This window comes from Coloeus monedula (assembly GCF_965178545.1).
Source record: "Coloeus monedula genome assembly, chromosome: 7".
Taxonomy (NCBI): Eukaryota; Metazoa; Chordata; class Aves; order Passeriformes; family Corvidae; genus Coloeus; species Coloeus monedula.
The window spans coordinates 17,470,684-17,480,786 of record NC_138787.1 but is presented as its reverse complement, the minus strand read 5'-3'; positions in this window follow the sequence as shown (position 1 = coordinate 17,480,786).

Here is a 10,103-nt window from a genome sequence, read left to right as displayed (position 1 = left end):
AGAATCCCTGTATAGGCAGTTGAAAAAAGCCCCCAGCTTCTCATTTGTGTGGTAGAATTGGCCTCCCGATGAGTCTCCTATGCCAAGATCCCTGGTTTAACGGGGTGGATGCCTGTGTGTTTAGGGGATATAAACATCCCCAGGAGGGTAAACACTCAAAAACTAACTGCTGATGGTGTTTGGCCATCCAAGATGGGAAGGAACAGTCCTTGGATTGTTGGAATTGCTCTTAACAGCTGCTTGAGGGAGCATTCAACACACAGAGACCCTTTACAGCTTGAAGTGATGTTACAAATTAGAACAATGCCATTTTCTAGTTAGTCTTGTTTTTATTCCTACATGCCTCTGGGAATAGTGGGCTACTGCACTCCCCTGGCCATGGAAGATCAGTGCTCTGTGTGCAGTCCTGCTTTGGGCTATGGAACTCCCTTGCCAGCTTGTTCAGTCTGGTCTGCAGCTGAAGAGAACTGGGCTGGAGCTCAAAAAAAAAAAGAAATGTTCCCATTTTCCTTTCTAAGGGTTCAAGACACTGTTTGTAGAGTTTAGTTTTCAGTCACTGCTGCATCAGCCTGTCAAGTGACTCACGTGGGGAATCATTTTTAGTATTCTGGTTTTTTAGAAGATACTTAGAGTAAAATCATTATTGCTCTCCTCAGAGTTCAGCATATTTCCTGAAAACATTCATGTTCTATTCTTTGGCTAGGTAACACTTTGTGTAAGTACATTTTTGATTGGATATGATATTCATCACTCCCTGTTTAATTGTTGCATAGCACTACTGCTAAGTGGCATGCTGCTTTTCTAGGTCCTTTTGTTGGTAAGTAAAAACTTGGTCTGCTGTGAGAATGAGCATTAGGTTCCTGTACTGGAAAAAAACCTGTCTCATGCATTCTTTTTGATGCTGGTGAGTGAATTGACCAAAACTGTATGAGGGTTTTGGTGTGTTGTTCTGCAGTATTAGTGCTTTAATGTTGCTAAGTAGAATTTAGCATGCTTACCTATAAGTGACTTACATTTCAGCTGTGTTCATCAGCCATAGTTTCTGTTGGTGTTGAACAAGACTTCTGTACCTTTTGAAAATGAGAAAATAGAGATTTCACAAATCACACTCAATTATGTCCAGTAGAAATCATTTTATCCATTTATTGAGTCATAACCACTTGGTCAGCAGAGGAACCTTGCAGGAAGATGGGAATTTCTACATTCTACATCTGAATGTCTACATTAAGGTATTTCCGATCATTAAGTGAGAAAAGGCCATTCTCAAGAGGGCTGTGCATCCTGAATGTGATCTGTGAATCAGTGATTGCAGTTCCCCTCATCCTGGTGCTCCTGAGACCTGTCTTTGGTGGCACAAACCACTGCTAGAGAAGCTCACATGGGGGGCAGAGCCCAGGTTTGCAGTGCACAGTGCAACTGATTTCCTTTGTGTCCTTCCTCATTCTTCCTGTTCGTGGTCCTTTTTCTGACCCAGGGCACTCTGTTATGTTTCTTCTGCTCTCTACGGAGACATCATCTAATGTCTGCAATGCCAGGCTCCTCCACTCTTCCAATTACTGTAGCAGTAAGTGAGAGACAGAAGGAATAATTATGTGAGAAGGGGAAGCTGTTGAAGGTGAAAACAGCGTGTAATTATGTGCACAGCTTTAATTCAGGAAAACTCCTCATATCATATTCTCACTATGCCACTTTCCTGAACTTAAATTGTATTTGTTAAACATTCATTTAAAACCTCACCAAAGATTCTGATGAAGTTTTTTTACAGAATGTCAAACTAGAACTGCTGTTATAGTGGTAAATTTCTCCAAAAATTTTTCTCCAGAATAAAATGAAGAAAAAAATATCAGAGAGGCAGGGTAACAATGCCAAGTTCACTTACAGTGATAGCGAAGGGACAAAGGATGATGCCACAGCACTTCCAGGAATCCCCCAGTTCCAGCAGAGGTCACTGGGCTCTGGATGTGTAGATGGAGGCTGCAGCCTCCATCCAAAGCTGACATTATTGAATCTTAACCTGCTCTTAAAATAGTCAACCTATATAGATAATTTCTTAATCAAAAGGTTGTGGTTTGTTTGGGGTTTTTTTTTCCACAAAATTATGAATAGGCATATCAATTTCAAACATTATTTAACATACTTTAAAATAAGTTAATAATTAAAAAAATTTAAAGTAATTAAGAGAAGACAGAACCTTAGTTTAACTTGCCTATTTTCTCTCATTTTTAAAACTATTTATTTCTTTATGGCCTTTTAGTTTTTAAATACAAATGCTCTATTTTTGTTTGCACAGGCCTCATGTGTCTGCTTCTGATTTTTTTCTTGCTGTTCCAGAGACCTTTCATAGTTTTGCAAATGCAGGATTAACCAAATAGTTCTAAAATTGTCATGCTCAGTATGAAAACTTCCTATGTGATACCTGAAAACACTGCATACAGAACACCTCTCTATACCATTTCTTGGTATTCTTGCAATTTCTCTGGAAGAGATTAGGAGGAAAATAATGAGCAGGAATTAGGGAGAAAATCAGGGGAAATAGGGACAAAACAAAGGAAAAATAAGGAAGGTTATAAATAAAAGAGTTCGGATTTCAAGAAATAGAATAGGAAACAGTCTAATAGGAGGTAAGGTGTGTGGGGAATTCTTTGGGGAAATCCAATTTAGATATTGGGGAAAAGCAGGATACTTCAAATGAGTCAGCTCTTAAGACAGAAAAGATGGGGGGCATTTTGATGCTTTGGAAGCCAAATGCCTTAAGATTAGGCTGTGTGTAGGGATTTGGAGTCTTTTTGGGGGGGTCCTGAGTCCTGGAGAGCCGGCCAGAGTAACGACATGAACACTGATAGGATTTGAGCATCGTGCTCCCTTTATTGTTTACCTATGCAAGCTTATATCTACTTTGCAAAGATTCACACCCAGTCCCTCGAGATGGCTCCTAATCCATGGGGGAGCCAACCAGTGCATAACTTTGCCAAGGACTTTCAGGGCTGCCTGCAGCCAGGGGCCAGTTCAGGGGTTTGTCCTCAGCAACCCTGGGTTGTCCAATTTTTCCAGGGGTATCATACGCCCCTGTTCCACAAGGAATCCCTCTTCAGAGTCTTGGGTGGATGTCTATCACAAATGAACCACAGAAGCCCTTAGATCAGTCTGTAATAATGTCACCCTTTAGTGTCTTACTTCTGTTTAATTTTGAAATACAGTGTTGTGCACCATGCATATGTTGTATGCACATAGTGAATGTTATAGCACCAGGATTACTTTTAAAGCAGTATTTTAAAGCAGTAAATAAAACAGGTTTTCCAAATCCTGTGCTCTCTGTTGAGCTCACTCATCTCGGGTAATTTCTTGTTCTTCCCTCTGCTGTGTGGTGGTTCTGTACCTACTCCTTGCTCTGACACAGCTCACCCCAGCTGCAGCTGTCTGGAGTTCACTGAACAACTTGCAGCACAAATTCACGTCAGGTCCCTCATCCACAGCCTCTGCTCTTAGCAGGGACAAGCACAGCACCAGAAGCTTGAGTTTCAGGCAGGATCAGGCCTCCTGCAGCCAGCCTGGTGCTGTGTCACACTCAAAACAGGACATCCCAGATGCCTTGGGCAGCTCTGGCAGCTGAAGCTGTGGAGCCCAAAGCACTGTGCCAGGCAGCTCTGCTGGCTACAAGGGTGAAGAGAGGTGTGCAGCTGCATAGAACGCAAAACACAGTCCAGCTGCTTGCTCTGCTTGGTTAGAAATGCTTTAAAGGAAGCTTTAGAGGGGAGCTGCTTGAGGGATGATGGGCCCTGGTGCTTTGTAAACATAAATCCCAGCTTGAAAATAACACTTCACTGCTGTACAGTCCACTTGTCTTGTAGATGGTGGGGCTGTTGTTTTGAGCTATACATGGCACTGACAGATTAATTAAATATTGAAATAAGATTTTCATTTCATCTACTTTATAGTATACATCTGCCTGCTCCCCTACCTTAATTCTTTTATTATGAATTTTTCTTGAAATTCTGCAGACTCTGAGGCTTGGGAAGGTAGAGCTTCATCCAACATGCAGTGTGGGGTATCCAAATTCAATGTTAACATGCAATATCTAATACCCAGCATCTGCAGGACTTTATTAAGACTGAAGAGTTCACTGCTGATCAGACCCTACTCTATATTTAGAGAAAGTGTTTACAAATCCTGAGCTTGGGAGTACAGAAGTTTCATTGGGAATTCTTCCAGCTCTTCTGACCAAGTTCTGTTTTTGGAAAGTTCTGCGTGAATTTTTCAGATGGCATTTTAAAAGACACAGGGCAATGTTAACAGAGCATATTCAGATATGTGGACATCAAACCAATCAGAAATGCAAATATATGCTCGAAATATTTTCTAAACTTGAAATTATAAGCAGCTTCACAAATAAAATTGCAAGATGGCTGAAAGTTATTTTAAGTACCGGAATGCTGATTATCCTCATGCTGGGCACACTAAATCCCCTTTCTAAAGTGTCTGTTATAGCTAAGGATAGCAGGAGTGAAGTTATGCTTAATCAGCAAAACAAAATCAAAGGCAATGGCATATGAAAACATACAGTGCATGTTTTGACCCACTGATGTTTTTAAATTTTAATCAAGTCCACAACATTCACTTCTATTCTGAATTCACTTCTTATAATAGTGCTGGGGGACATTAAAGTTTTTCTTCTCTGTGGCAACATACCAACTAAGCTACTTAAAATTATGGCCAGAATTTTAGACACGGGTTATCCATAAACAGGTATCACAGTAAGTTTTATCCTTTGCCTGGTTAAAGGCAAAAATAGCCTCAATGCCCATATAAAACAGCATTCCTGCAATTTTATCCTGCAGACCATCTGAAACTGTTTGAAGCTGGGTAATCTCTGTTGCTTTGGAAAAATAAATTAATTAGGTAGTTTTCAGAGAGTGCAGAGGAAGCTACCACTGTGACCCTTTTAATGCCATTCTAGGGGAGCTACTGAGAGAAAAGTCCTTTAAATACTGAAGCTGGAAAGAACTGAGTCTAGAATAGAAAGTAGAGGGCTGGTAATAGCCAGCAGGGTTATAAGGATTGTAGTTACAACACTTCCAACCAGAGATTTTTTTCTCTGTTGTTTAAAATGTATAGCTCAAAGTGTTTATACTGCTTTGGTTTTGCAGTCTACATAGTAAAGAAGTCGTGCATTGTGCTGAAAATGAGGCCACGGGACTACTACCCACTGCTAAAGTAAAGTATGAAACAAACTTTGCCTCTCTTTGAGTGGATATAGTTAACTATACTACCAACCATACAGAGTTTGTTTATGTGAGATTGATTTATTATGTTTGTCTTCAGGGATTCTTGGAGTTATGACAAACTGCATTTCAGATTTGCTTTTCTGCTTTTTTTATTTAATAGGGATAGTCTAAATAAAACTCTTGTAAATTATTATTAAGTTTATCTGTAACTTCAGTTTTAAATCATCTTTGGGTGTTTCTATTTCCCTTTCCAGTTTCTTCAATGAGAAGACATAATTTTCCTTTTTCCTTCAGGGATGTCCAAGAATAGTTTAGATTTTATTTTTTGTGATGATCTATGAATATGGGAAGTATTTTTGGTATACTCTATGCATATCTTATGTTATTATGCTTCTCTTGCTATGTAGTGCCTCAGTCCTGTACAAAGGATGGTTGAAAATGGTGCTGAAATGAATAGACCAGTGCACAGGGACTATCACTACAGAAACTGAAGAGCAAAATATTGAGAAGATAAAAACAGTTTTTCCAAATTCTCTTCAGGGGAATGGAAGAACACCCAAATGGAAAGATCAAGAATTAAGAGACTGATTTCACTCCCAGGGAAGATGGGGAAAAGCAGGAGTATGCTTTCACATGTAGGGATGCTGCTTGTCTCTGGTTTCTCACACCTAGCTGCACAGAAAGAAAAGAATAAACCATTTGAATGGCTGTACAGGACTCTGTAAAGGTCCATTTAATCTGATATCCTGCTCTCTACACTGCTTAGAAACTGATGTCAGGGAAAACAGGGCAGACAGAGTGTCCTTTCTTGGGCAACTTAACAGGCTGTGGGCAGGCACCTTTTCAGCAGGAACTGCAAAGGAAATAGTTGTGCCTACAGCTGTCCTTCATTCATTTGCATAATCCCAGTTTAAAAACCTCTCTCTTCAGCTTTACAGTGTAGTATAGAAGCAAGCCATCTGATTTAATAACACTCTGTATGAAAAAGTTTTTACCAGTTGTTGTTTTAAACCCTCTGCCTGATCATTTACTGAGTCTTGCCAAGGTCTTGTGTGATAAAAAACACCACGTGATTGCTTCCTGTCAGCCTCCTATGTATCATTGGGGATTTTATAGATCAAAAGACAATCCTTTCTCAGTCTGCTCTTCAACTAGAAATTACCTCCTCACACAGATGCACTCCCATACCTCTGCATATATATTTTTTGGCTGCATACATGCATTTTGTAGTTTCACATTTTCATATGAAGGAACTGGAATTGTACACAGCACTCAAGTGCAAAGAGACTTACGTAGGGCTGTAATGAGCTTTTCTGCTTTGTTTTCTGCTGCTTTTGAAGCAATTTCTAACACTGTTTGCCTTTTGGACTACTGCTGAGTAGCAAACCAATGTTTGCAGAAAACTACTCACAATGACTCTAAGTAATAAAGGCTAATTTATAGCCCATTATTATGTAAGTTTAGTTAGGGTTATTTTCATTACTGTTTATATTAGTTTCCAGTTGTTGACATAGACCTTCAGCCACCATCTCATTGTCCTATTGCTCACTATTGTCAGATCTTCCTACAGCTGCTCAGAGTCACCTTTCATTTTGCCTACCATGAGTAATTTTGGATCTTCAGGAAACTGTGTTGTCTTCACACAAGTAATTTTAGGCTATTTAGGTGCAACAGTGCTCATCCAGAAGTATTCTAAGCAATTCAGCCCTAAGGAGGACTCAAAGAGGAAGGTAAATAATGTTGTGTTGGGTGCTCGGTATCTGTCAAAGAAAGGGGATGTTGATCTGGTTACCTGATCGTGGTCCTAATGGCAGCTGTGCTTTCTGATTCCTGGAGATGGCTCTTCAGTCCTGTGGCACTCCCCTACTCTAGGGCACATCCAGTTTCCATCTGCTGGTGCCTGCCTTTCTCCTTTCACAGCTTCTGCCTGCTATGAGCCTGCCTCCCAAGCTCTCTCTCTGCCTAATTTGTTTAATTTCATGCACTCTGTAATGCTCTCTGCTGCTCTACTTCATGCTTTGTCTTCAAAGCACTTCAGTTCACTGGTTACTACTGCACTCTCACAGCTTTTCATAATTCAATGAATTTGCAAAAAAGGCAAGGTATAATTTACAAAAATCTTTATTAAAAAGATGTCTTTTACCTATGCCTAATGATACTGTTTTACAACCCCCTCCCCACCAATAAATGACAGCAATGAAACAACAATATTGCTTATTAAAGGAGAAAATAAAAGTATTTCCTTAAGGTTCTGTAAGTAAATATTTTCCCTGTCCATAGATCTGCTTATCCTCAGCATGGGGCTAGTAAGCAAACATTTAATTTTATATTTAATAAACTTTCCTACTGCCTGATTTAAAGAATGGGAATGACTACAGTTATCTAAGAAACACTTCTATATTATTTAGACCTTAGAAGATGAGGGTACCTGTGTGCATACACAGCACTTTGTCATCTACCATCCATGTAACATAACTGTATTATTTTTTAAAAAAATTTAAGCTGCCCTTCTACATGTTTGTTTCTCTTTGGTTTAAGTATAGGCAAATTAGTGAAAAAAAAACCAATCTGTGGAATAGCCACATAAGAATTTGGTATCAAGATCATTAGAGAATATTAAAGAATAAGTTGTTCAGAAACAAGTTAGCTAATTAACAAGAGCATTTTCTGGAATTTCTTTCATGTCACAGGTGTTGAGTGACCTCTTGTCTGAAATGGTGCTGTTGAATGGTGACCTTAAGACACCTCTATCTCCTTGCCCTGTTACTTATTTCTTTTAGAAGAAAAATAAGTGGTTACATCCCTGGTATTACTAAGTGTCTGTAAGAGACTTAAAAATCATAATTGTGTTAAACACTGTTATGATCATCAAAGGACTTTGCCCACTATGGCAAAGTCTCTAAAGAAGCAGCATGAAGCCCACTTCACCCGAATCTGGGAAATTGAACTGTGAGTTAAGACACCTGATGGGAACTCGAAATAAAATAAAGGTGGTATTATTTTTCAATTATCTCAGGCCTAAAGAGAAGTAAACAAGACTGGAGTAGAAGAATGTATCCACAAGGAAAGCCAGCTCATCAGCTGTGCTGGAAAATCAGCTCTGGCTGGGTCTGGTGGGGGGAGCCGTAGCCACAGCCTCATTTGCTGAGGCCAGGTTTGCACACTCTTCCCCCCGCAACTGCCGTGGAGGAGGAGAAGTTTTGGGGGTGTGGTGGTGAAGCCTCTGCTCTGCATGAGACAGAGGGGGTGAACACCCGGCCTCGGAGGCTACAAGCTGGGCTTTGAGCCAGATAAGAAGCAGACTCTCCAGAGACTGGAGGGTGTTTTTATCATGCCAATTGTCTTCCCTCATACAAACCAGTCCAGTTGTGACATTCCTGCTGCCCCTCCTCGGGGAAGGTCACATCCACACGGGATATTCACATTCACACACGTGCACTCCTTGTGATGGGGCATAAGTGGCTCGACTGTGCTGCTGTCAGAGGCAGCTGCCATGTGTTAGAAGGGATCATAAGCCATCAAAGAGCCCTGAAGCACCCCCATACTCATTTCTGAGGCCTTCCACCAAAGGACGGCACAGGATCCACAACGTTGCAACAGATCCCGTATTGCAAAAGACTGTAAAACATTCCCTCCCATGGAGGGGATGTGCTTGGGTGTTCCCATGGACACCTGAACGTATTAACCCATTGAACTCCACATTTCACAGGACCCCCCCTACTGAGAAGACCAGAAGAGGAGGAACAGGATGCTGTCTGGATCCACGGGTAGTGATATCCTTCTATCACAGTGATGTCTCTCTGTCATTCTCTTCCCTCCCCACTCCCCCTGCTTCCTTTTTCCTGTTTTTCTCTCTTTCCCACCCCCTTCTCCCCCCACATTTACTGTTAAATAATATCCATACTATTGACTTCGGCATATTGTGTCATTTGCACCTTAATAGGGGGAGAGGCATCGCTCTCTAATAATCTGATCTTAAATGTGTTCTATAATGTATGTGGCTTCTTACCTAATCTTTCTGTGGATTTTTCATGAAAACTTACTCTGATACCCACCAAAGTCCTGCTTAATGTTTTTCCACCTCCAGCTCTTGGAACCTGAACACCAAAAAGAAAAAAAGAAAAGTGTTATTTAATGAATTTCCTAACTTTATTCCACCACATTCAAAATGAGACTTGCAGGTTCAGCTGAAAGAATAAAGCTTTTTTTTCAAGAAGCTTATCTGAGAAGTTACACAAAAAATACTGTGTCAAGGGATCCTTCTACAGAGGTCTCTGCTTTAATAGGAAAATGACTATGGCTTTTGTATGCCAGGGTCCCCAAAATGATCCTTTGTTGCACAGTGATACTGCCAGATCTGGAACTGCTAGTTTGAGAAATGGGGAAAATATAAACCAGCATCACACAGCCTGTTTATCTTTGCCTAATGAATAGTGTAGGCTCGATTATTTATAGAATGCTCTAAATGTACTTTTTTTTGGAGGTATTTGCCCTTTCCCCCCATTCTCTTATTGAAATTTGCTGGCAATGGCATCTAGTTCTCCAGGGATTTCAACTGATTTTCTTGGATGACAAAAATCTATTTCCAATCTTGTTACCTTGAACCAGAGAGCAGGTCTGAGGTGGGGAATGTAAATAGTAGGAGTACAGTTTGCTAAGAGAGGCCTCAGAGCCATCTCTGGAGGGCAGGAAGTGTGCCAGCCCTGGGGACAGGGAGTGACAGGGCCCTAGCAGAAGGATCAGGGTGCCAGAGGCACGTCACTAATCAGACAGATGAGTCTACAACCTGTCTGCTCCACAGCAGGGTGACCTGTTCCACTCCATAGGTTCTCTACACAAGACAGCCCAGCTTCCCCTTTCCAAAGGTGTGTTAAGCTACCA